This window comes from Ochotona princeps, chromosome 6 (assembly GCF_030435755.1).
Source record: "Ochotona princeps isolate mOchPri1 chromosome 6, mOchPri1.hap1, whole genome shotgun sequence".
NCBI classification, from domain to species: Eukaryota; Metazoa; Chordata; class Mammalia; order Lagomorpha; family Ochotonidae; genus Ochotona; species Ochotona princeps.
In genome coordinates this window covers 23,237,798-23,265,446 of record NC_080837.1, presented here as the reverse complement: position 1 = coordinate 23,265,446, position 27,649 = coordinate 23,237,798, and the positions used below count along the sequence as shown (strand labels likewise).

Below are 27,649 nucleotides of genomic sequence, written 5' to 3'. Positions count from 1 at the left end.
TCCAGTTGTAAATATTTCTGAATGTCTTGTGCTCACTAATTCTGGGTGATTATGGTAATTTTATGATTCACCTCTCCTTTTTTTTTTAATTATTTATTATTTAACTTCAGTAATTACATTGTATTATGTGACACAGTTACATAGATACTTGGGTTCTCCCCACCCCTCCCCAAACCCTCCCACCATGGTGGATTCCTCCACCTTGTTGCATAACCACAGCTCAAATTCAGTTGAGATTTCCCCATTGCAAGCGTATACCAAACATAGAGTCCAGTATCTTATTGTCCCGTCAAGTTCAACGGCTTCTTAGGTATACCCTCTCTGGTCTGAAGACAGAGCCAGCAGAGTATCATCCCAGTCAATTGAAAGCTCCAACATACCATCAGCAAAAATTTACATCATTATGGAATTAATTGACATAGTAATGAGTAACCAATATGTTAAAAGTAAATGCGAGTTCCCAGCCACCTTCTGTGACCACCTCACCTATACTTCAATTTTAGTTTATACACAACATATAACATTCAAAACATAACATGTTATACATAACATCATATCATCTTAAATTAAGGCAAACATGTGGTATTTAACCTTTTGGGATTGGCTCATTTCCCTTAGCATTATGGTTTCCAGTTTGGCCCATTTGGCCACAAAGAACTGCATTTTGTTTTTTTTAATAGCTGAGTAGTATTCCATGGAGTAGATGAACCATAGCTTTCTTATCCAATCCTCTGTTGATGGGCATTTTGGTTGCTTCCATGTTTTTGCAATTACTGATTGTGCTGCTATGAACATAGGAGTGCGTGTTGGTTTCTCATAGAACAAGTGTTCTGGATATATTCCTAGGAGTGCTATTGCTGGATCATACGGTATGTTGAATTTGAGTTGTTTGAATATTCTCCATACTGATTTCCATAGAGGCTGTACCAGCCTGCAGCCCCACCAGCAGTGGAGTAGGGTTCCCTTTTCCCCGCAACCTCGCCAACAAGTGTTGTTGGTGCTTTTATTCATGTGGGCCAGTCTTACTGGCGTTAGGTGGTACCTCATTGATGTTTTAATTTGCATTTCCCTTATTGCCAGGGAACTTGAGCATTTTCTCATATGCTTATTTGCTATTTGGGTTTGTTCCTTTGTGAAGTGTTTGCCCATTTCCCGTGCCCATTTCTTGAGTGGCTTGTTTGTTTTGACATTTTGGTTGGAACACTTAGGGGTAGGCCCTCACTTCCTAAAAAAGACTCCAGATGCAGTAGAAATCAAGACCAAAATAAACAATTGGGACCTCATCAAACTAAGAAGCTTCTGTACAGCTAGAGAAACAATCAACAAAGTAAAAAGGCAACCCACAGAATGGGAGAAGATCTTCGCACACGACATAGGTGATAGAGGGCTGATCTCCAGAATATACAAAGAGCTACAAAACTCTCCTTTTTTTTTAATGTGTTAAAAATGCATGAGTGATTTTGTGTAAGATTTATGTTTTTCACATTTGAAAATAATTCTAGTAGCTGTGCTTTAACATAAATGATTTTATTTGTCTTGTTACATATTTCATTTTAAATACTTAAGAATATTATTTTAAGACAGGGACTCTGAGCTTTTTTGCACTGTTAGGTGGGGTATTCCTGGCATAGAAATTATCGCACACAGTGATGTATCATAAAGAACTGGAGCAGAGCCACTGGTGAGTTCCAAATACAAAGAAAATGAGGGAATTAAAAGGCTGATTCCTTATTATGGTAGGTTTAAGCTATTTAAGTGTATTTAAAGGCTATGCTATATCCTTTAAAATGCGCAAGTGTTGCATGTTAATCCACAATTTAGAAATATATTCAAAATATAGAAACACCTGGAAAGTGAAATCATCATACGACTCAGTTTTATCACAGATTTATCCTGTCTTCATTTAAATACTCATTTTTATTTTGAAAACTTCTTTTCTTGCTTCAGTGTAAATTCTTTTACTTCTATCCATAGATTTTGTATGTTCTGAATTGTGTGATGGATATATCTTTTTACAAAGTTTATTTTCATTTGAGACAGAGAGGGAGAGGGGAGGAAAAGAGGAAAGAGAGCGAGAGAGAGTAAGCAAGAAAATCTTTCATCTTCTGATTCTCTCCTCCACATGCCCACGGTAGTTAAGGCTGAGCTAGGGTAATGACAAGGAGCTCACAGCTCCATCTGGTTCTCCTACAGGAATGGAAGGTGTCCAAGCTCTGAGCCATTGTTCTTTGCCACTCAGAATGCATTAGAAGGAAGTTAGATTAAGAGACTAGACCTGGCACTTCAGTATGGGATGTAGGCATCCCAACCTATGGCTTAACCTAATATTCCTCCACTTCATTCCTGGATGGTTACAGAGCTTATGGTCCTAAGAAATAGGATCAACCCATTTCCAGTCCATGGACCTTTAGAAACAGATTTTTATTATTTGTATTTTCCCAGTCTGTCCCCTTTATACAACCTCCCCATAAGAAGTGGTAATTGCATGACTAATACATGACCACTCAAGATGACCCATGGCTATACCTGTAAAACTTACTCAGACCTGGCCTTGTATTTAGTTGATTCTCAACTTGGTATTTTAACTGACCATGAAAGGTGGATGTGCCTAGTTAGTACCAGGGGGTCATTGTAGCTGTTTGTCCCACACTGTTCATTGAGTGGGAACATCTTGACATACCATTATCCCTCCCCGCTGCTCTAGTGCAGGGAATATTTTCCCTGTTTGTTCCTTTTGCTTAAAACTTTTAATGCTGTTTAAAATGAACTTGAGTAGTTGGGGGGGGGGGACCCAGAAAAACCTGGAGAAATAAGTTTGTCTGGATCCTAGAGATTCTTGAATGCTATAGGTAGGAGTTTGAGTTTTATTTTGTGTGAAAAATAAAAAATGTATACTATGTGCAGTGGAGGCTTTGAGCAGAAGACACTGGAAGCATCTTAGAAAATGGATCACAGGAAGCAGCGCTGACAGGTGGGAAGGGACCAGCGCAAGGTTATCAGAGCAGCACACACGCAGACAAGAGTTAGAGTTGAGGCTGAGAGTAAGGGAGGCTCCTCTGCTCCAAACACACACTTCAGAATTCGACTTAGAGCAGTTCTTTTGTACACTGCTAGTCTGGTTTTGTTTTCAAACTTAAGAGTTTATTTTAAAAATAAAGCTTTCTTTTCCCATTGGAGTTCTGAAGTTTCCTATGTCTGTGAAAAAATTACTTGGGTTTTAGAAATTTACTTTGGAAGCTTAAGGCTGTCAGTCAACTTCTAAGCGATATCCAAAGTCCTTTCAACTCTCCACACTGCCCTCTACAAAAGCAAGGCCAGTGCTCCAATGCCTGGCAATTATATTAGTTAGCCATGCTTTGTGTGAGTGAGACTGAAATGTTGTCCACCTTAAGCAAATTCCTTTTGTCTATTTCAGACCATATGGAAATGATGTAGTGAGAATAAAACAAAAACGTAACTGAAAACATCCTTTTGGGAGAATTAGAAGACTAAGCTCTACCTTCGACTAGTCTTATCAGCCCTTTGGAGGGGAGGCTGTGGAAAGGGATCTGCAGCACCCACAGAGGAAGAATTATGTTATGGGGAGCTGGGTGCAAGCTAGTGAGATTAGATTTAGCCTGGCCCTGATCTAACTCTCAGGCATAGGTAGGGGAAAGTCACATCTGTACTTATTTAATGCATCAAAAAGATCCATACCAAGGGGAAAGTAGGGTTTTCTAGTTCACACCTTGTTATGAATATTCCTTGATAATAGCTAGGGACAAACAAAGGCAGTGGATAGCTATCCAATGCTTTGTTTGGTTCTGCCCTATAAACTCAAAACGTTTGTCAAACTTCAAGTGCCAGACGCTTTTCAACACCAAAAGGATTTATTCTTTTTACAGGAGAAAATATTTTACCTTGGCTTTGAGGAAGAAGACTTTTACATATTTCATCCATGACTTCAAACGAAGGCACCAGGCCTAGAATTCAGCATTTTAAAACACTTCTCACACAGATTCTGACGCTAAAGATGCTCTGCGTGTCTCAAAACTCTTGTCCCTTTGAAGCCCCTGATTATGTAATTTCTGTTCCCTTCTGTTCAAGGACAGGCTGGTGATTCTGACATCTCCCGCTTGAAGGACATGGCTGTAGCTGTCGGGGAGCTGCCTGTTGGGCTCAGATGATCTAGCACTGTAGCAGATTTATGCTTCAGACTTGGAAAGGGTGCGTGTAGCTATGGAATGAGGATCATGCAGAAAGGGGTGACAGAACACATTCAAAGTAGGCATCGCAGCATTTGTTAGGACCCTGTTGTCCTCAGGGCTGGATATGTGTGATGCAACAGTTTATCTTGGTGTTAAATAACAGTTTTCAACAAGAGGTAACTTTAGTTCCTAGGGAACATTTGACAATGCCTGAAAATTACGTTTTACTTTGAAGACCAGCATAGGAAGGGGAATCCTACTGGTGTCCACTGAAGAGCCAGAGATACAACCAAACCTCTGATGATGCACAGGACAGCCCCTCCAAACGAAGTACATATAGCCTGCTGTGTCAACAGCATGGAGACTGAGAAACTCTGGCCTACAAAGATAACTTATTAAAGGAATGACAAGTTGATACCGTAACCATGGCACTCAATTCTATAGGTGGCTCTGTCTGAAAAAGCTGCTGTCCCAGATGGTAAGGTGGAAATGAGTATCTGAGAACTGATGAGTACCTCATGGGGGTACATCTGTTACTGACAAATTCTGCCCCTGTAGGAGACATCTCTTAGGTCTACCCACTCCAAATCCATCTCTTTTCCATCTGTAGACAGCACCTTGGTTGGTTGGGTTTTTTTTGTTGTTGTTGTTGTTAGCCAAAGGGTGCACATGTAGTCCAAGCTAGGCTGCTCAGGGTCTCTGTCTCAGCAGGAATGATACCAACATGACAAAGGGCTGAGTCAGGATCTGTCTCAGCAGGAATGATATCAACATGACAAAGGACTGAGTCAGATAATTCCTGAAGGAGTAATTGACTTGGTACCTAGATTCTCAGAGCAGTTCCACTTTCTTTCTCAAAACCTGATAGCTCACTTTAATTTTGTTCTTGTTTCTTTCTAATAAATGTCTGCTATGCACTGAATGTTGGTGTGCTCTTAATGTGCCTATGCTTACATCCTAATTTCCAACATGGAAGTGCTTTGTGTCTGGTTTGTCTCCCAGGGGTCCACATGTTAGAAGCTTGCCCCTTAGTATATGTTGGGAAATGGGATCTTTTAAAGAGGCGAAGTCTAGTGGGAGGTCCTTAAAGTCATTGGAGGTCTTTCCCTCTGAAGGGAATACTGGATTCCTGAGGGTAACTGCTTGCAAAGCCAGTTTTTGTAAAAGCCCGAGTTGGAACCCTAGTTTCTTTTTTTATTATTATTAATTATTTTTGCATTATGTGACAGTTTCATAGGCTCTGGGAATCCCCCAACCCCTCCCCATGCCCTTTCCCCATGGTGGATTCCTCCACCTTGTTGTAGTATTACAGTTCAAATTCAATCAAGATTCTTTCTTTGCAAACATATACCAAGCATAGAGTCCCGCATCTTATTGTCCAGATGAATTGAACAGTTTCTTGGGGAGACCATTTCTGGTCTGAAGGTAGAGCTGGCAGAATATCATCCCAATCAATTAAGAGCCCCAACATAACATGAACAGCAATTTACAACATTATGGAATTGACATGGTTTTGAGTAACCAGTATGTTAAAAAAAAATGCAAGTTCTTAACCACATCCTATGATTAGCTCATTGACATTTCAATTTTAGTTTATATACAGAACCGACTGCTATACACCTTAAAATGGCCATAGGGTACTATTCAGCTGTCTTGTGTCTATTTTCATTTTAGTATTTAGCCGTTTGTTGTGTTGAAAGTATAATTTTGCTGAACTTGGCAGATTTTAGGATAATCTAGGAACCCTAGTTTCTTGTGATGATTTCCTCTTGCTCACATGCCAGTTGTCTGCCCTAGAGTCTTTGGGAGGAGCTGTGCTATGCTGTTTGAACTTTCATCCACCCAAACTATAAGCTAAATAAACCCCTTTACCTTAGGTATTATTTCCATTTGTAGTAAGGAGAATACAGATGGCATTGCAAAGGGAAGAGGGTTTGGGGAGTCATTTAGTCATGAGGGTGGAGACCTCATGAAGGAGATTCCTGCCCTTGTAAGAGGAAGCATGAGGTTGGTCTCTCTCTTTCTCTCTCTCTCTCCCAGGCACAAATACAGCAAGAAAGTGTCCATCTGTTAACAGGGAGCCCTCATCAGTCACAAGTCTATTGGCGTCTTGATCCTGAATTTCTCAGCCTCACAGACTGTAGAAATGAATGTTTGTTGTTTAAGCCTCCTGGTTTATGGTAATTTGTAATAATAGCTAAGGTTAATTAGGACAGTTTCTTTTTTTGTTTGTTTTTGTCTTTTCAGCTGGTGAGAACTGGCTGCAAAGTATCTCCAGATTGCTGTTCTCATGCCTGGGTGACGTGGATTTATGTGTACCAGATTTGTTAGCCACTTTGACGATTGGTTCTAGAGATTTGGAAAGGAGCTGGCTTAAACCACTCCCACCTCTAAGCACTTCAGCCCTATCACTGTGAGCTGTTTAGTGCACAGGAAAAATAGTGTTTGTTTATTTGTCTGTCTGTAGAGAGTCATAGAAAGATAGAGATCTCCCATCTTCTGGTTGACTCCCCAATGCTTCTAACAGCTAGGTCTGGACCAGATTGAAGCTAGAAGCCAAGAACGCAACCTGTCTCCTATACAGGTGGGAGAAGTCCCCATCACCACTGCCTGCCAGGTGCACAATAGCAGGAAGTTAGAGGCAAGCAGAGATGAGACTGGAACCAGGAATTCTACTACAGGATGGAGGTGTCCTTAGTGGCATATAAACCATTGTGCCACCCCATAAACAGTGACTTTTTGTAAGCCTGCAGTGGTCTTGAAACATCAGGCTCTGTGAACAGGTTGACCCACTAAAAAATGTGAGCTGAAAAATCAATGGTTCAGAAAAGCAAACTTGGCAAAGCATGAAAGGGCCTAAAAAATACAATCTGAAATAGCTCAGTTCTCTTCCTGCCTTGTGTGCTAGGCACAAAAAGCAATTATAGGGCAAATGATTTAATTAAATATGTGGAATGATATGGCTATTGATTATGGAGGATGCTATCATGAAAACCTACATATATTTAATGATGCTTAGAAATTCTCTACAGATTGAATGAAATAGCATGAGATTATTAATATTTACTCCTTGCATTTCCCTTTTACATTTTATTTTAAAAATGTTTCTCTCTGAAATGCCGAATTGGAAAGAAAGAGACAAGAGACAGAGTGAGCAAGATCTTCTGTCTGCTGGTTCACTTCCCAGATGACTCCAATGGCCAAGGTTGTGCTAGGCTGAAGCCAAAGAGCAGAAACTTCATCAGGGTCTCCCATGCGAGTGCAGGGGCCCAAGTACTTGGGTTAGCTTCCAGTGCTTTCCTAGGTCATTCACAGGAAGTTGGAACAAAAGTGGAGCAGCTGGAACATGAACTGGTGCCCATAGAGATTGCCTGTGTTACGGGCAGTAGCGTAACGTGTTACATTGCAATGCTGATTTCTGTATTTTCCTTTATATATTAACTTCTAAAATATAAGAAAGCAAGAGCAGTTCCCTTCTTTCTTCCTTCCCCTTCTCCTTTCCTAGAAGAATAATCACAATTAAGAAGTTGGTTTGTAATATACTATTTATCATTCCAGACATCTTTCCCTAGCTTGCCAAATTTACTGACAATTTGTTTCTCTGGTGAATCGTAAAATCAGGCCCACACTATACATATCTTTGGCACTTTTCTTTTTCCATATTGTCTTGGACCTCCTTCTATGTCAGCATGTATTATGCATGTCATGCATGCTATTTCATCTCACTTTTTATTTGTAGCTTATACAATGTTTTCTCAGCACATTACCGGTTAATTTCTGAATCACTCATTAAAAATGATTAAAAAATAGCGGTGATTCCAGGACCACCTCCAGCTAGTCTGTATTTTCCCTCTAGGTGAAAAGCTGCTGGCCTGCTGCCCATGATATATGATTGCTATTGTTACAAAAGAGCAGAAATATGCTGCAAGTATTTCCTCAAAGCAGCAGACCCCAGGGTAAGAGAACAGCCCTGAGTGAGCTGCTTGGCAGAGAAAGGTAGAATGCCCTGGAAACGCATTCCTGCACCAATCGAAATAGAGCAGCCAATTTCTCCCACGCATCCCCTCCCCCAAACCTGCAATCAGCAATAATTTTGCAGAAATAAAGCAAATGGATCACCACATTCCTCCACGTCTATTACACTTGACTATTCTGTGCAGGAGCTACTCAGGACCAAATGTTTGGAAAGGAAGTTGGCTGGCCACAGTGTTTTTTTTTTTTTTTAAACTTTTTCTGCTACAGCTGCAAAATAGAAAAGGAAGAAGAAAAAGGAGAGAAATTCAGCTTCTTTGCAACCAAAGACTCTTTCGGAAAAATTCTCCATTTATTCGTTTATTGAAAGCTGTTGTACGTCACATATTGAGCTTATATCTGCTGAAAAGTTTTGATAAGCATTAGAGCATAAACATTTGTTTTGAAGTTAAACATTTAGAGATTATCTTTACTTCTACATGTTTTTTCTCATTAAACATTTTATTTTATCTATTTGTAAGATGAAGAGACAGAGAGAGAGAAAACTGATTGACAGCTCTCCCATCCATTGTGTCACGCCCAAGTGCCCATAACAACCAGCGTTTAGCAGCGCAGAAGCCATTATGTGCTGCTCTGCCACTTGTCAAAGTTCTCACACATCCAGTCCAGCTCCAGCTCTGCCTCCTGTCAAAATATTGTTACATACATCTTCCCCTTGCCCTCTGAATGTAGAAATAAACTCACCATTAGGTGGCATTTTGTTCAGCCTATTAACATATACCATGCAATAGTTATCAGTAATATTTTTCAGAAGAAACTTCTTATTTGCCTATTTGGAGCAAAAAATATTTACTATTTTCCATCTTCTCTATTGATATAAAGTGAACAAATTTCATGTATTTCACAATACATCGCATCCTACCCTCTTCCCCTCTGCCTACATTCCTCACCCAATCCTCTCCTTCCTGATTCTTTTTTTTCTTTCTAGCTTTTACAGTGTCATGGTTTCATTTTACTTCACAGTCACAGGTTTAGAACCACTTTAGGTAAAAATATCAAAATATACCAAGAAGAAAAATTAAAAAAAATAGCAACTACTATCCTTCAGGAATAAAGACAAAGGTATAAACAATAATCAAATTCCAGAATGTCAGTCTGCCTCATATAGGTGGCATTTGTTGGTGCTCTGTGTATTAGTTATTACAGATCGGGGGAAACGGTGTGTTCATCTTTTGTCAACTGGCTTAATTCACTAAGTATAATGGTTTCCAGTTGCAAATGGTGAGATTTCACTCTTGTTTATAGCTCAATAGTATTCCATAGCGCATATGCACCACGTTTTCTTTATCCAGTCATCAGTTAATGGGCATTTGCATTGGTTCCATTACCTTAGCTATTGTGAATTGAGCTGCTACAAACATGGGGTTATAGATAACACTCTCATATACCAATTTCATTTTGTTTGGATAAATTCTCAGGAGCATGATGGCTGGGTCATATGGTAGATCAATTTTCAGATTTCTGAGGAATTTGCATATGGTCTTTCATAATGGGTATACTAGTTTACATTCAAACCAAAAGTGAATCAGTAATTTTAGCATGATTATAATAAAAGCAAGTATCTTCAAATACTCACTAGCTACCAGAAACTGGAATATGGATTTATATTAGGTCATTTAAATATAATTTGATTTCTATTACATTTTAGAGAATGAATTTAATATCCAGAGACATAAACTCAGAAAAATTAACATACTAAGTGTATGGGGACACCTTTAAAAATTAATTTAAAATGTTGTGGTATAGTGGGTTGAACTGCCACCTGTGATGGCACTGAACCACATGCGTGTTGTTATGAGTCCCAATCACTTTAGTTTTCATCCAATTCCTTGATGCTGCATCTGGGAAAGCAAAAAATAATAAACAAACAAACAAACAAACAAAAGATGGTCCAAGTCCTTGGATCCCTGTGCCCACACTGGAGACCTGGATGAAGCTCCAGGCTCCTAGTTTCGATCTGGCCCGATGCTGGTTATTGTAGACAAAATAGGAGTGAATCAGTAGCTGGATGATTTCTTTGTTTTGCCATCTCTCTGTATAAACCTACCTTTCAAATAAAAATCTTCATTTTAAAAATGGAAGTAAAAGATAAAGGGATTGTGATGAAAACAATTTTGAAAGGTTTATTGGGGTCTTCAAAATTTTCATGAAAATACATATCATGAGGAACTATGAATAGATTTCAAAAAAAATTTGCAACAAAGTTAAGTTATCTTTTAATTCCATTTTCCCATGAATTTTTTGAAGTTTCCTTATGTCAGTCTGTTTTCCATTACTATAATAAGATACATGAGACTGGGTAATTTTAAAAGGAAAAGAGGTTTATTTAGCTCAATGTTCTGGAAGTTCAAGGGCATGGCACTGGCATTAGCTTAGCTCTGCAGTCCTTATGGCAGATTATGCAAGTATATGTTAGAGGGAAAGATCATATTGCCATACAGGAAGCCAGAGGGCCTAGGATTTCAAATTCATTCCAAAGGCAAACTCTTGATGATCTGAGGACCTCCCATTCTGCTCCACCTCTTCTTAAAGGTCTCCTGATTTACAGTTTCACTATCTTGGGGACCCCATTCCAACAAAAGAATTATTAAGCAAGTCAGACCTCATCCAGACACTTGGATGCAATATGCAAGTAGCAGAACCAGGAGCTACCCAGCAGGTCTAATTCAGGAGTCTGTGATCTTTAGCCCTGGGCTACTGTACATATTTGTACCTGTCCTCTATCTCTATTTGTTGGCTTGTGAATTTTAGGGAAAGCTCTCAGCTTTACCTACATTTGTGTTCACTCTCCCACATATGGTGGGTCCTCAACAACACAGCACTTTTTGTTGCAAGTGTGATTTCATCCAGATGTTGGAGGCTGAAGTTTTTTGGAGGGAGTTGATGAGCAGACGGAATCAGGCTGCTTGCTAATGGTGAAGGCTGAGCCCTCTGACATGGTCAATTCCCTAAGTACAAAATATGGCCAATTCCAAATCCCATGTCTGAGAGATAGAGTAGATGTGTCCACAGCATTGACTATTAGCTGGATAGGGAAATATAATGTTTGAGGGTAAGTGTCAGAAATGGATTGATAATACTTAAAGAGTAGTCCACACTTTTAGTATTTACTATGCTCAAGATTTTTTTCTTTGCTCTCCTTTCCATTTACTTTCCTGTTTCCTTCCCATTTGAGATGGAAGCAGAAGCTCAGAGGAAGCTAAGTAACTTGTCTGAGATTGCATGTTAGTAAGTGGCTAAGCATCCTATTCAGGCCTGAGGCCAGAGCTGGCACTGGTTGGCTAAACTGTGCTGATTTAGTTTCATATCCATTGATCTGCCCATCCTGACATCACAGCTTGTAAGTAAAATTTTGTGCTTTGCAGAAAAGGAGTGTATCAGCTTCATACAGAAATATTGAAGTCACTGCTTAGCAATGGGTGGAGAGTTAATGCCTAGCTCTGGCTCTCTTGAATTTTGAATTGGCAGGCTTTCCTAACACACAAGGAAAACGAGCTGAAATATATAGCTAGTTGTGTTCAGCTGACACAGGGAGTCTGTCAGGTTGGATGAATGCTGCAGCCATACTCTGCAAATGGAAACCATTCTTTCTAGTGGGGAGTGGACTGTGGAGAACCGGCATTCTTTGCAATCCATCCAGTCCACAGCAGCTCTTTGATGGGACACGGGGAAGCCCTAGAGCAAGAAGAATGGGTATGCCACCCTCAGCCTTCTCCTCCCCCCGCCCCAAATACTTTGAAAGTCAGTCCCGCTCCCTCACATTTGCAGGGCCCATACACCATGTGTCTAAATATTTAAAAGTTATAAATCAAACCAACAAACTGCTAAATCAAATATGTTCTGTCCTCCCTGCTTGACAAATTAATTTCATAGTGATGTGGACAATCATGCTGGAATGTACAGTTCTCCTGCTCTTAGAGTTTGGTACTGGAACAAGGTGGTACAACCACAGGTGGCTCCTGGCTAGAGGTTCACTCTCTATCCCCCAACACACAAGACTTTGAGTGCATATTTGTGATACATGAGGCTGCACATCACCATTGCATCTATAATCTTGAGTATTCAGCTTGCTCCTTAGCCATTCTGAGCCTAGGTTTGCATCCACTTACAGAATAGTTTGAGGGGAGAATTACAGGGTGCCAGGTTCCTGAAGTGATTCTTAAATGGGGATATGTGATCCTTTCCCAATCTCCAGTGTGTTCCTGGAGAAGCATCAGGGCCAATCCCTCTAAAGCAACAGGTTGGAACAGGAGCTACCTTGCCTAGGTGTACTCTAAAGAATTTTCATTTGCAAATAAAAGTGGAGGGACAAAGCTTGTTATATCTTAATCATCATCGTAGCATCTGCTGAGCACAATGTATAACATAGAATGTACTAAAAAAAATCATGATTTTGGGAGGGCCTGTATTTGAGTCCCATCTCCTTTCCCAGTTCCAGTTTCCTGCTAATGCGCACCCTGGGAGACAGCAAGTGATAGCTCAAGGACTTCAGCCCCTGCTTCCCAGGTGCTAGACTTGATGAAGTTCTGGGCTCCTAACTTTAACTTGACCCAGCTTCTTTTGTTGTGGGCATTTGAGGAGTAGAGCAACGGAAGGAAGATTCTCTGTCTCTCTAGCTTTCAAATAAAGTGAAATAAAATTCACAAATCATGATTGAAAGTTACAATCATAGAAGTCAATGTGAATTTTACATCATAGATTATTAGGACAAGAAAGCCATCATGTGCTTTATCTGATTTTTGAAGTAAAGTTGGGATTTAAGTAGTGGTTAATTCTGATTCCCTGTGTTAGTCAAGGTTCAATATTCCTTGCCCTTGGGGTATCATCAAAATACTAATGTGCGGTTTTTCTTGGTGTTATCAAATAATAAAAATCAACATTTTATGGAATATCCAAATTAGAAATAATGAGAAAAAGTTGCCTTCTTTATGTAAACTAACAACTTTGTGTCATCTTTAAGTAAAGAAACTTTAATTTTGAGCACTGAAGCTTCCTGTGTTTCATCCTTTTCCAGTTGGAAGGGGGTGAAGGTCTCCTGTCTGGATTTTCTCAGGTCTGAAAAGCTGTCCTTACTTCCTTGTTACCTTCAGAATAGAGATGCCTTTCCATGCAAGGGATGCTGTTTTACCTGAGCTCTTTATATTGGGATCACAGTTGTCCAATTCTGTACATGCACAGGTAAAGTGAAGTCACACTGGTTCTATCATGATATTGGCATCATTATTATTCCTCATGTCATGCAAAGAGCCCAATTTAGTCTTATTGAAGTCCCCCTGACTCACCCGGTTTGTCTACAATTGTGTTCCTTTAGATAATTAGTTATGGGTCTGATTGTGTCTTTAAAAAGCACTCGACTATAAATACACATATAAAACTTCATTTTGGGGGATGCCGTTTCAACTAATTTAGCTGTTCACATTTTCTATTCCATTTTCAGGCCAAGCATCTTTGGTATTTCCTATTTGCTAGTCATATTTTTTTGTGACAAGATTCATTTAAAATCATTAAGATTTTGATAAATGATGGCATCTCAGTCTCAACCTCATGCTTTGTGAGATACGGAAGGATGGGTCAATTAAGGTTAAATGTTGGATGACAGGGCATCCCTGTTCTTGACACCAATTCTAAATTTGCAAGAAACTTGAATCTTGTAGTGCTCAACTCTTCTATTTTATGTCTGATGGATATCACTGCCATAAAGGAAGTCTTTGAAATGTTAAACAGAATGCTTGTGGTTTCAAAACATTTTCCCATTCTCTGGTGCAGTCTTCAAAGCTGCCTTCACTGCCCTCTCCTTCCTCCTACGCATGCTGTTCTGTTGACCAGGCACCTCCTCCAAGCTTTCAGGCTTCCCTCCTCTGCCCAAACAGAAATGACCACCCAGTTAGATAGGAGATGTCCTAAACCCCAAAGGGTCCCCCTAATTTTAGATTTTTTCTGCCCAAGAACCCCAGCTTTCCATAGGTGAGACACTGTTGATGTTTTGAAACCTATTAGGATCTTTGTACAGAGATAATCTATTAAGATCCAAGATAAAGAAATGTGCTTTATCTTGCTCCTACTTAACCCAGTTTGAGACCTATCTTCTTAAGTCACTTTCAAGGTGGAGTAGTTTTTATATTTTGTTTCTTTGTCCAGGGGAAAATATTTTTTGTGAATATATATTAACCCTACTTTTTAAGCATTTATCAAGGCTTCATAATCATTCTGACCCTGTCATCCCTGATGGCCTTTCATTTCGCTGGAGGTATGACATGACATAGGTTTTGGGAGAATGTTACCTTGCAAAGTTCCTTCCGTCTGCAGGATAGTCTTCTGAGGGCAAAGATGGCATCTGTTATTTAGAATTTTTCTTATTTTTTAATGCAAGGACTATGCATTTGATTGTAAACTGTGTCTCTTGGATGTGAGTATTAATTGAAGTAAGATGTATCACACAGGCCTTCAGTAAGTGTTCACTTACAGAACAAACTAGATGTGATTTTGTGAAACATCAACAAGCCAAAAGAATAAATGGCATAGGTGGGAATCCATTTTCTCAGTAATTCAGTAGGAAAAGAGAAGAGAATGTAAAGAAGGCATTCTTTGAATGGAATAAATGCTTTGAATGAAACAGGAAGAGAAGAAAAAGAAGTAAAGGCCATTAATGTGAGCTTGTGTAGAAACCTGGACTCAGGCTTCTAGGTCAAAATGATAAGCTTAGTTCAAAGTCCTCTCTCTTCCAAAAATCCTCTGGAAATAAAAAAATTTAAGTGTAAATAGTGCTAGAAGACAGAAATTACTACCACTAGAAATTGAATTGCTAGGTAGTAATGAAGGTGGAAAGAAAGCTTAGTAGTGCAAAGAGAAACCTCTTGTACATGTCAGGGTACCTTTTCCCAAGGCTGGAGAGAGGAACACTGAGGCAGCAGTAACACATATCACCTGAAGAGCTGGTGTGAGCTTCCAGTAGCAAACTCTCCCTGCTCTTCCTGCACTCCAATTCTCCCCTTACTCTCTTTCCATGCCAAGTGTTGTCTGGGCCACTGGACACAAAAAAACAGTTCCTTAAACTGGAACAGTTCTGAGCTTGCTCAGTGTGAAGGTGTGCTTCCCAGAGTGAAGAAAAACTAAGAAGCGGATCCATGGAGGACTTGAGGCTCTTTATCTGTGTGTGTGCATGTGTGTGCATTTTCACAGAAAGAGCATCCTTTAAGGGAGAAAGAAACTAGGGGATACTGATAAAGAATTAAAAAAAACTCTATTCAGTCAATTTTCAGGAAATAGTCAATGTTTTTGAAATGTGATTTATGTTTTTTTTTGTGGGAAAAGTTGATGATGTTAGCTTTAGGTGGTCACAGGATGAGAGCAGGATGGACCTAGAGAACCAGGTCTTCTTATAAGAGCTACATATATTCAACATCAGACATTGGAGGAAAATCAATATAAGCATTGAACAAAAAGACACCAATTGACCCTCCAGAATCATGTAATGCAGGGAAAAGAATTATCACTACCTTCAGGATGTTTGTGATTATGGTATTGTCAGAAAACAGAGAAGCACAAAATCACTTGGAAATGATAAAATGTTACCTAAAGCAGACTTACCAAAAACCTTAGTGTGGATTTTGCTTAAAAACAACAACAGCAACAACAACAAAATAAACAAATATATGTGACAAATATGTAGAGGTAGAACATGCAGAGAAGTCATCCACAGAACCAAGAAAAAAAATTTTTTTCTGACTTCGAAAAAAGAAAAAAAAAGGAGTTACTTAATTTTAAAGGTCACGTCAAGGATATCCTTTGGAACAGAAAATAATAAAATTCTGAGATGATGAGATCAGAATGAATCCCAAGGATTAAGGAGAAAATACTAGATGTTTTTAGAAAGCAGGTTTTTAAAAAATTGGAGAAAGGACAAAAGAAGAGCGAGAAGGGAGAAAAACCAGACAATACAAAACAAAAAGAAATATGAAAGTTTAAGAATCAGGAGTACGAAAAACACAAATTATATTGACCATAGTGTTGTGAAACCAGAAATCAATAAAATAATGGATGGAAAAAGATATGTCTGAATTTTTAAACTCTAGACAAGTACTGAGTTAAAGGCAATATAAAATGAAAATTAACTGAATATTACAGTAAATACTGAATATTTTAGTGTTAAAAAGTATTGAAGAACATCAATAACAAGGACAAGCCAACAAGTAGAAATGTTAGTGGGGAGCCTAAGGGGATTGTTTTAAAATATGATAATTATGTATAATTTTCATTCACATTTTTGAAGTCCTGATAAGTGATTTTCTATGAGAAAATAATTGGTCTGATACAACAATTTTGAAATAATGCTAGACTCACTTTGCAGAATGTTCACAGATTTAGTTTTCAGGGTAGTTTCTGAACAGTTTTAGAATATGTGACTGCTGAGTCATGTCTATTTTTAAGATAATTACTCATGAATTTCAAAGGAAGAGAAGGAAGGAGGGAGAAAATGAAGTGAGACTGTGTATGAGAGAGCAAGAGAGAGAGAGAGAGAGAGAGAGAGAGAGAGAGAGAGATGTGTCTGCCACTCACAGTGCTTCACTCCCCAAATGGCTGGAATAGCCACATCCAGATCTGAGTCAGGTCAAAGCCAGGAGCCAGGAAACTCCATCCAATTCACTCATGTGGGTGACAGAGCCCCAAGAGTTGGGCCGTCTTCCTTTCCCTTCCCCGACACATTAGCAGGGGACTGGATCAAAAGTAGTCAATAATCAAACCAAGCACTCTGATATGAGATGCTGGTATTGGGTTTAATCCGCTGTGCCACAATGCCAGTTGTTGCCAAGTCAATTGTTTGACCACACACTGCTGTTAACTTACATTTTGCTGCTATTATAATATCAAAATACATATCAAGCAAAGTAGAGCATGTAGTCAGCTTTACATATAAGCAATGAAAAACAAATCCTAAGTAAACTTCTGGCAAATTTAACTTGATAAAATAGGAAAAGGACAATACATTATAACTGAGTAGGTTTTATACCACAAATTCTAGGATCACCCCACCTTATCCAGTGCCCAATATATTAATGCTTTTAAATAGCAACAGTTGATACTTTCAGATGAGATTGGGTGTGTTCAGGGTGGTATGGCCTGTAGACAACAATGGATACTTTCAATAGCTGCTCAAAAGGCATTTGATAAAATTCAGTAACCATTACATATTATTAATAAAAAAAGAAAAGTAGGAAATCTAGATCTAATCCAACATTTTTATAAGAGGAGGGAATTATATTTCTCTTTTTTTAAAAAAAATATTTTTACTTAAAAGACAGATTTTACAGGTAGCAAGGAGATAGAGAGAGAAGGTCTTCCATCAGCTGGTTCACTCCCCAAATGGCCACAATACCAGAGCTGGGCCAACTCAGAGCCATGAGTTGGGAGCTTCTCCTGGGTCTCCCATGCAGGTGTAGGGTTCCAGGACTTGGGCCATCCTCTGTGCTGCTTTCTCAGGCCATAAGCAGAGGGCCAGATTGAAACTGTAGCAGCCAGGATATGAACTGACACCCAGATGGGATATTAGTGCTGCAAGCAAAGGATTAGCTTGTTATGCTACCAATTATGATATTTCTTATACATAAATTACATTGGTAATAATGATTTCTTTCTACTTAATTAGTCTTTAAAAAGTACTTTCTTACTAAATGTGGTTTCTAGGGGAAAATGGATAAATTATCATAAGTAATATTCTGTCTGATTTAGAACATGTTCTCATTGTTCTTGGCCTTTGAGAATGTTAGGTTAATTGAAGAATTGTAGATTGCTCAACTTTTTTTTTTTTTTTTAGCAAATAGGAGCTTTTAATTACACTTCAAAAGTATGCTTCTCTGGTATCCCAATCAAAATAATATTAGGCAAACACTCAAGGGCTCTATATTTACACATGATTTACAATACATTTGTAGGTCATCTCATTTGTAAGAATTATTTGACAACCCAGTCAGTCATTCTATTTTAAATTTACACTGAATTCTGTGTGATTGATCATTTCTGCTTCTCTGTTGTTTCTTGGTATGCTTGTGGCCCACTTGCCATCAATCTTTTAATATAACCAGATTAGATTTAATGCAGATATTGCTTTGTTGGTTTACAGTTGCTGCATCCTATTTGGTAAATCCAGGAGTGTCAACCATTTATCAGTTGTCATGAGGATGGAATTGTGGCTTAATAGGCTAGTCCTCTACCTTCAAGTGCCGACATCCCTTATAACCCACAGGTTTGTTTCCTGGCTGCTTCACTTCCAATCCAGATCCCTGCTTGTGGCCTGGGAAAGCAGTCTCCCAAGTCCTTGGGACCCTGCATCCACATAGGAGACTCCTGGTTTGGGATTGGCTTATCTCCAGCCATTGTGGCCATTCGGGGTGTGAACCAGTGGATGAAGATCATCCTCTCCCTCTCCTTCTCTCTGTAAATCTACATTTCCAATAAAAATAAATAAATCTTTAAAAAAAAAACCAATTATCAAGGCATGACCATAGAGCAGTCAGAGCGGAAGCCAACCTTAGGAGTGGGCCATGAACTTCAGGGGAGATGCTACAGCCCACATTGTAGTACCTGAGTGTGGTTCCAGTTCTGATCTTGACTCCAGCCACCTGCTAATGCAGACACTGGGAGGCAGCAGTGATGGCTCAAATCCTAGGCTTCCTGCCACCCATTGAAAGAGTCCTGGATGTGTATAATCCAGGGGTGGGGTGTCCCATCTTCTCTGACTGGCTTCTCCCAAGTCTTCATTACTAAGACACTACTCTAGATTGTATGATCTCTATTGTGGAATAAAATAATCATCACTAACTGCTCCAAAAGTTGTACCCACTCATGCTTAAGGTTTAGAATAAACATCCCCAGGAAGAGGTAAGTACTTGGAGGCTGATGGCTTTTTAGCAATGTGCAACTTAACTCAACGTGTGAGACCTAATGATTGCTATCCTAGTTGGGAAGAAGGTAGAAAGGAAAGGTTTACAATAGATCCTCACCAGACTTGTTCCTGTTGCTTTCTGATCACTCAGGAACAAGCCCCAAGGCTCAAGGCAGACATCTCAGTCTCTGCATACATTCTGCATTGAGAGACAGTGAGGTGGGAGTGAGCCAGGCACTAACTCAGAAAACATCCCAGTGTGTGGCTTTGGCAGCTTTGAAAAGCTACATGTTTGTTATCAAGCTGTATTATAAGGAAGAAACCATCTACTGGTTTCTGTGGATACCCCTGACATTGGAAAACAGGAAAGTGGACCCAACATAGTCCTCGCCTTGCACGCACCAGGATCCCATATAGGCGCTGGTTCGTGTCCCTGATGCTCCACTTCCCATCCAGCTCCCTACTTGTGACCTGGGAAAGCATCAGAGGACGGCCCAAAGCCTTAGGAACCTGTACCCACATGGGAGACCTGGGGAAAGTTCCTGGCTCCTGGCTTTGGATCAGCTCAGCTGTGGCCGTTGTGGCCACTTGGGGAGTGAACCAATGAATGAAGTATCTTCCTCTCTGTCTCTCCTCTCGTAAATATGACTTTGCAATAAAAATAAATAAATCTCAAAAAAAAAAAAAAAGAAAAGAAAATAGGATAGTGAGAAAATTGTGTGGGTAGAGCTAAGTATTTGAACATTAATGTTCAGATCTGAACTGTGAGGTAATGGTTGAAGCACTATTAAAAGCTGATGAAAAGAGTGTATAGCTTGGAGCTCCATGAGGGCAACTCCTTTGGCCTCTACTGTCTCTGTTGCATTCCTAGCACCTGGCATACTATTAGACAAAGAGAGGCATGCAATAAATATTTGTTGAATAAATTACTTTAAAAATTGATTTAAGGGCCTGGTGTGGTAGCCTAGTGGCTAAAGTCCTCGCCTTGAATGCACTGGGATCCCATATTGTCACTGGTTCTAATCCCAGAAGCCCAGCTTCCATCCAGACCCTGTTTGTGGCCTGGGGAAGCAGTGGAGGATGGCCCTAAGTCTTGGGACCCTGCACTTGTGTGGGAGACCTAGAAGAGGCTCCTGGCCCCTGGCTTCAGATTGGTACAGCTCTGGCCACTTTGGGAGTGAGTCAATGGACGGGAGATCTTCCTATCTGTCTCTCCTCCTTTCTGTAAACCTGACTTTCCAGTAAAAACAAATAAATCTTTAAAAGATGATTCAAATTTTGTCTCTGTTACTAGTTGTACGGCTAAGTCATTACGTGTTTCTGAGACTCCCTTTTTTCCTTACCATTGAAAGTACATTATTGTACGTGTGTGTATCTGTGTGTGTGTATCTGTGTGTGTATGTGTGTAAGTGCATGTGATTGTGTGTGTGTGCATACTGTGTGATTAGTAAATAGTATCAAAGAGCACCACATACTTTGCTTGTCAGATTGTCTTGTATTTTCCCTACTCCAATCCTGGAACAACTCTTGTCCAAGCAGCCATGTCTTCTTTCACTAGGGAATGGTATTTAGAAAACAACATCTCTGTGCTAAGTATGCTTGCTTCTATGTGTCATTACTTCTAGGTCTTTAAAATGGACGGTTAGGAAATACACGTATGAACACTAACAAACATAGTCAATTTTAACTAATTATGGATATATTTTATGTCCCATTCTGATATATTTTACAAAGATACACAGACCACAGGCCATTATCTTACTTGCAGTTGTATATATTTGCTTACTACTTCAATAGATACTTCAGTAGTTCTAATGGCTCCAACAGAATCAGTACTGTTGATTTGAAAAAAGGCAAATGAAAAGGCTTTGCTCCCTCTAGTGGTCAAACCGAGTAACTGGCGTTTTATGGCTTTGGAACACCAGAGTTTGGCCATGTAAAGGAGATAATCGATTGATACCTAGTTTAATACAGATATTAACCTAAGGGTGAACTCTATAGCCAGATAGAACTAGTGCATAACTATCTTGGATGCTGAATAAACCTAAAGGTGCCAATTAATAGCTAATCATTGTCTGGGTTGCCTGAGACCATAATAAGAATGGAAACAACATTTTACAAAAGCTATTCACATAGATCATCTAATTTTACACGTATAAAAATATTGTCAGGAAGATGGAATAGATTTCTATTATCCAAACTTTGCAAACAAGAACCCTGTCTCAAAGAAGTTAAATTGTTTGCTTAAATTAGCACAGTTTGTTCAGGACAGAAAAAAAAACTTGAATTGAACTTGTACAGTAAAAAAATTTGATTTGTAATTGTAAGCCTTCTGCTCTTTCTGCTAGAGATTTTAAAATATGTTAAACAGTTCATTGCCATTGAAGAAGATTGCAAAGCATGGATCTGGAAAATCTGGCCCCATAATTTAAAAAGGAAAAAAAAAATCTCCCATATTTTGACCCTTGGAAATATTTTTAGCAGTTCATAAAAGTGAGAAAAAGACAATCCTAACTATCAGTGAAGTTCTTTATCAAGTTAACACCTAGTTAAAACAGGTAATGGAAGCCTTATAAATACGAAATCCAGACTCAGTAAACTCGCTAGCACCAGATGTGCACTGGGCTACACGGCAGTCTGGGCAGCTGGCCACCATAAACCCTGTGAGAGCCGTTGAGGAGTCACATAACCGTCCCACTCTTTTACAGCGTTGCCCTGCCTGTGGCTGAACAGAAACACTACCGTTAATCTACTCTTAACTAAAAGGATAATCTACTCTTAACTAAAAGGATGCATTTTCTCATTTTCATTGAGGCATATATGGAAATAGGAAAGAGATTGATCAATATGCTCATCTTTCTGCGATCATCTGGGAGACCAAAATGGCCTTGGAGGTGATATATGACACGCACAATGGGAATCTCTAAGAGCTTCTGGTCTCTCAGGGTTATTGCAGAGCCAGCCGTGGGCGGTAATAAAGCTGTGTCATTTATTTAAAGCAAGGGGCTTCATCCCCTCTCTCTCTCCATACTTCCTCTCCTTTCTCTGTGTTTAAAGTGCTGACTGGACAATATGGAAGAAAAGAGAGGTGCCAATTTCAAACCCTCAGGGAAGTCCATTTGGTGAATTGATTTTAGGAAGATAAAAATCTATCAAGTATTTCACAAGTAAAAGTTGATGCATTGTTAACATTCAAACTGATGCCAGACTTAAGCCTTGGCATGTGCCATTTTTATGTAAGTAATGATGCAGAGATGACTCAGATCTCTTGTTTCCCCTGAGGGGAACCGACTTCAAGGAGAGCTGCGTTCTTCAGACCTAACACAACAGCACATGAATTTCACTGCAGCTGTTTATACCTCTGTGATGTACTGTGAAATCGGATTGCTAAATCTGGTTTGGAAAATCAGAATGGGGAAAATATGTGATGAAGTACAATTTCCAAGACTATTTGGGAAAACGGACAAACAACCTGTAAAAGCGCACGCATCTGATAGTCTTTGGGGTGAATACTATGATGAAAACAGACAGGTTCTATAACATTTTGCTTGCCCTTTCCCCCTGCCCTCAGCTAGCCTGTGAGGAGACAAAGAGCAGGTTCGTGTCAACATCTGGCTGGTGTCCAGACATGAGCAATAATGCTATCCACCCACACGCAGGTGCAGCCATGTGAAACGTCTGGATGCCACATGACACAGCCCAAAAGGGCATGCCTGGGAGGCAGTGGGTGCGCCCTGGGCTGTGGCCCATTGCATCCATGGGTATAATCCCAAGTGACACATGGAATGAAGGAATCCTCGCTTCCTGCCAATCTGGGTTTTTTGTTTGCTTGTTTTGCAGGAAATACAATGACCATGGCAGTCACCCATGCCTGCATGTCCTCTGGAAACCTGGGGAAAGCACGGGGAGGAGGAGAGGATCTTTAGTACGGCTACTGAGTGCCTGCCCACCAGGTAACGGAGAAGTTACATTCTGTGATTCAACTGTCTAAAGCACGTGAATGGGATCACAAGAGCAGATCCAAAGACGTTTCCCACCTCACTGTGGTCTGTCTGTGAACACATTGGTGATGTGGGCCCTCCAGTTGTTTCCCACCTCACTATGGTTTGTGAACATGTTGGTTGACATGGACTGTGTCAACCCCGTACAGCACCCATGCCCTAGGCCTCAAAGGCTGGCACTTTCCTATGGATTCTGTGTGTGCTGCTCTCACACTCTGGCCTACTTGGGCCAAGGTACTACTGCTCTTAAAATTCTGCTCAAGAGTCCCTTCTCCAGGAAGCCTCACATTTCTCTTCTGCATGCATTCCTTGTGTGGGATGGCATGTACTCTTATTCTTTTGCCCTGTTGTGTGTGAATGAGTGGTGTTGTCTCACCCCACCTCCCCAAGATGTGAATCCCTAAAGTCTAGATCGTGCGTCTTTGTACACCAGTGCCAATCTCAGTGTTTGAGATGCAGTTCAGGTCTAATGAACATGTCCTGTTGGCAGGAAAGAATTAATACGGAAGCACGAGAAATAACATTGTGACCTGAACAATCTCCTCAGGTTTAAAATACAACTGGACAATGTTCTAGTCTAACCCACTGTTTCCTAAAGTGTGATATGCAGAACATAAACCCCTTTGGTATATATTCCCCACTTCCCCCATAAAGAGTAGAAGTTGCCGGGGGTGTCCTATGGGAAAATAAATTCAGGAAATTCTTCCTACTATAAATTCCTCCTAAAGAATTACACATACCTCATAAAGTTCCTGAGAAGAGTGAAAATTGAAAAGCCTTTTCAAAGCTGGTTTCATCTGATGCTTAGCAAACTGTAGCCAGACCAACAATTCTGTGCCATTTTATCAGCAATCTCTGATCAGCTGATGGTCCCTTGGAGGAAAACAGCAGAGGAGCTGTGGTTCTCAAAGTGTGGTCCTCATAGCAACAGCAGCTGCCACAGCAGCATTACCTGTAAAGTTGCCTGCAATGCAAAGTTCTGGGTTCTACCCAAGATGCAGGTACACAGGAGATGCAGAAGTGTCTAATTTAATGAGCTTTCTAGAGGACTCTGATGCACACTCAAGTGAGAAAACTACTACTCTGCAAAACACAGTTCTGGTTCTTGGATGTAGATCAGAAGGAACAGCAGGTGTGTGGCTTGTCACCTCTCAGTTCCTCTAGCTGGATTTTCCTGTCTTCAATAAGAGTACATTTTGGTCTGCTGTTTTGGCAAGAAGGTGATAAGTTCAGTGGACCAGAATTTTCCATGGCAAACTTGTGTGGTTTTCCAGTTTTGCCTTTGACAAGGTAAGTGGCCATCTAATCCAGAAATGAAGTATGAGCATGCCCTTTCCCTACAAATTGAAAACCTCAGCTTCCAATCAGGGTAGAAGATAACATTAAAAAAAAATCTCCATTTGCCTGTCTTCTGTTTTGTTTCTTCAGCAGTCCTGAGCTTGAATGGGGGAGAGCAGCAGACTGTTGGATAAGCATTCCATGTTGCCTAGCACTGAAATTGAAGTGAATAGGACTCCTGGAGTTGCCCAGGTGTCAATTCCCATTACTGATGGTTCCCATAAGTTTTCAATATTATTGGCTATTTGGAATGTTATATTGAGGAAGATTCTAATACCATGTCTGGGCTCCATGTAAAGGAAGGCAGAGGTCAGTTAAATTCTAACATGAACTTGGGAGGAGCAGTAGAGTAGGGTTGGTCACATATCTACTCCTCCAGGGTCAGTTGTCATTGGAACAAACAGTTCCACAACTAAGATGAGTTTGAAAAATATAACACTTTCCCACCCTGTCTCCCATCCCCAAAATACCCTGTGACGCATGGCTTGTTCTCCCAAGAGGATGAACCTATCAGGAAGGATGATACTGAGCCAAGGACCAGTTAAAGGGTGACTCACCAGACTGCTGTCCTGGATAGGAGGCAAAATGGCCTCTGGGTTTATTTCTGAGTCTCTCCATGTGTTAATTGATGTGAGTTTCTGCAAGAAGCCCACCCAAACTTCTGGCAGCAAAAGCCTGGCTTAGAACAGCTAACAGCCCCTTTCTCATCGCAATGGGTGACTGGGTCCAATGCACCCTCTCTCAACTCAGGCTTTCCAGTTCAAAAGGCAAAACATCCTGATCAAGGGAACTAAGAGGAGGAATTATCTAGGGGATTTGATCCCTATGGTCATTTCTCAGACTAGCATGTCCCATCCATCCCTTTCTTCAAGGGCTGGAATTTGGTCCTCAAATTATCCAGTTCATTACATTACTTCTCTTGGCATTTGAAAAGGAAATTGTTTTGTGTGTCTGTGAGAAAAAGACTTAATGTCTTTATGTTCCTTTGATGCCTGCCTCCTCTGAGTTTCTGTAACCACAACCAAGGATACCCTTGCATGCAGTTTTGTAATGTGAAGCCCTCATACAAAATATCAGGATGTGTATGAGAGGGAGGGGGTGAAACCTCACTTTGCTAAAATTACTTATGAGCTGCCAATTCTGAAAATTAGCCTTTCTTTAATTAGTTTTGAATGACAGTAACCCCAAGCCAGTTAAGGTGGAAGAAAGTGGAGAGGCATGAATACCGTGGGAGTGCTTCTGTCTAATCTCCTCACAGCCCTAATGCTGAGGCCAGTCAGGACAATACTGCTGCATGAAAGAGTGAATGACTAGGAGGAAACTGGGGGAACTTTTGAAAGTAGACAAAGGCTTGTCAGAATATTTCAACATTTTTTTTTTCAGAACAGTCAACATGTAGACTTTCCTGGCTTTCCTTCTGCCTCTCCTTTTGAGATCTAAATGGTGATCACCTTTTAGAAAAAGTGCTCAAAATACCTTACACATTTCCTGTGCCATCCAAAGCAAAGCATCACATTCAAGAGCAGGGATTGTAGAAGCAGGCCACCTCCATCAGCATCCAGACAGCACTGTCTACTTGCGTCTTGGGCAAGTTGATCCCCTCTTATCATCCCAGTGAACTCGTCTGCATAATAAGGTCATAGCAATCTCACATTTTTGTGGAAAGAAATTAGCTCCTCGTGTCAAAGGGTAACAACCATCACAGGCACGTGTTGAATGCTTGGCCAGTGCTTAGCATTGCTAAGCACTATGGATGACATTATTTTGTGGGAGTAATCAGTTTATCTCCTTGGGAATGGGTAGAGTTTTCTAGTAAATCTCCAGTTATCAAATGTACAGCTTTTCTTGCAACTTGTTCATGGCTTACTTGGAGGCAAAGATGTTGTTTCATTCACAGCTTTGTGGAAAGGAATACACTTGTCATCTCATAAGCTTAGAACCACCACAGGCACATGAGTGCTTGGTTGATGCCAAACACTGTTGCATTATTTTGTGGGAAATATAAGTCCCTCTGCTTGGGAATGGAACAATTTCTAGTTGGTTGGGAATTACATGGCTGTGTCTCACTGGTGGCATAGACAGGCAAAGTTCTCTAGTAAATCTCCACACATATAAAGTATACAACTTTTTCATGTGATTTATTTGTAAGCTGACTTGAAGGTAAAGATACCATTTTGGTGCTCAACGTGGTAACTTAGTCCTCACCTTGCATACACCAGGATCCCATATGGGCACTGGCTTGTATCCTGGCTGCTCCACTTCCCATCTAGCTCCTTGCTTGTGGCCTGGAAAAGCGGAAGAGGATGACTCAAAGCCTTGGGACCCTGCACTTGCATGGGAGACCTGGAAGAAGCTCCTGGCTCCTGGCTTCGAATTGGCTCAGCTCTGACCATTGTGGCCACTTAGGGAGTGAACCAGCAGATAGAAGATCTTTCTGTTTCTTGTTCTCTCTGTAAATCTACCTTTCCATTAAAAATAAATAAATCTTAAAAAAATACCATTTTGTTCACCTTTTGACTCACATTGTATAGCGTACAGTTTTGCATAATGGAGGTCCCATAAACAGTAGTATGTGGTATTTATTAGCATTTATTTTGATTTTATTTGCAAGAAACAGGGGGTACAGATGAGACTTAGAGATTTACTTATCTGCTGGTTCAATTTCAAAATGCCTACAACAGTCAGTGCTGCAGCCACCTAAGGCTAGGATCCTGAACTACGCCTGAGTCTCCCATGGGTAGAAAGGACACAAGTCCCTGAGCAATCGTCGTCTGCTTCCCATGATATACAGTAGCAGGAAACTGCAACCAGAAGCTGGGCCAGGACTCAGGCTTGGGTACACTGATAAGGGATGAAGGCAACCCAAGCAGCATTTTAACTGCTATACCAGGTTCCCATACCTCAACAAACATTTAGAGAATCATGTTCTGCTAGTAAAACCATTGAAGTGCCTTGTTTTTTGAAATATTATGTCTAAGGCTGATCTAAATTGAAGGGCTTCTGGCACTCTCTGAAGAAATGAGCAGTGGTAACTGAATTGACCTGTGCCCTGGAAATTTCTGTGTTCATGAAAATGTTCCAGATCTGTGCTGCCCAGCAGGAGAACTACCAATCACATGTGACTGCTGAGCACAGGGAAAAGTGGCTACCCTAGCTAATGTATTGAATTATAAATCATTTATTTAATTAAGTTAATTAAATTTACATAGCCA

At 40.3% G+C, this 27,649-nt stretch overlaps 1 long non-coding RNA gene across 1 annotated transcript in view; it reads left to right on the top strand.

Moving 5' to 3' along the window:
* The window catches only part of LOC131480532 (uncharacterized), a 126,085-nt gene extending 102,997 nt beyond the window's left edge, over nucleotides 1-23,088 (top strand). The window contains exon 3 of the long non-coding RNA XR_009245595.1: nucleotides 22,939-23,088. This is a non-coding gene — a long non-coding RNA (uncharacterized LOC131480532). The remainder of the gene's footprint in view (nucleotides 1-22,938) is intronic.
* Nucleotides 23,089-27,649: the final 4,561 nt, after the last annotated feature.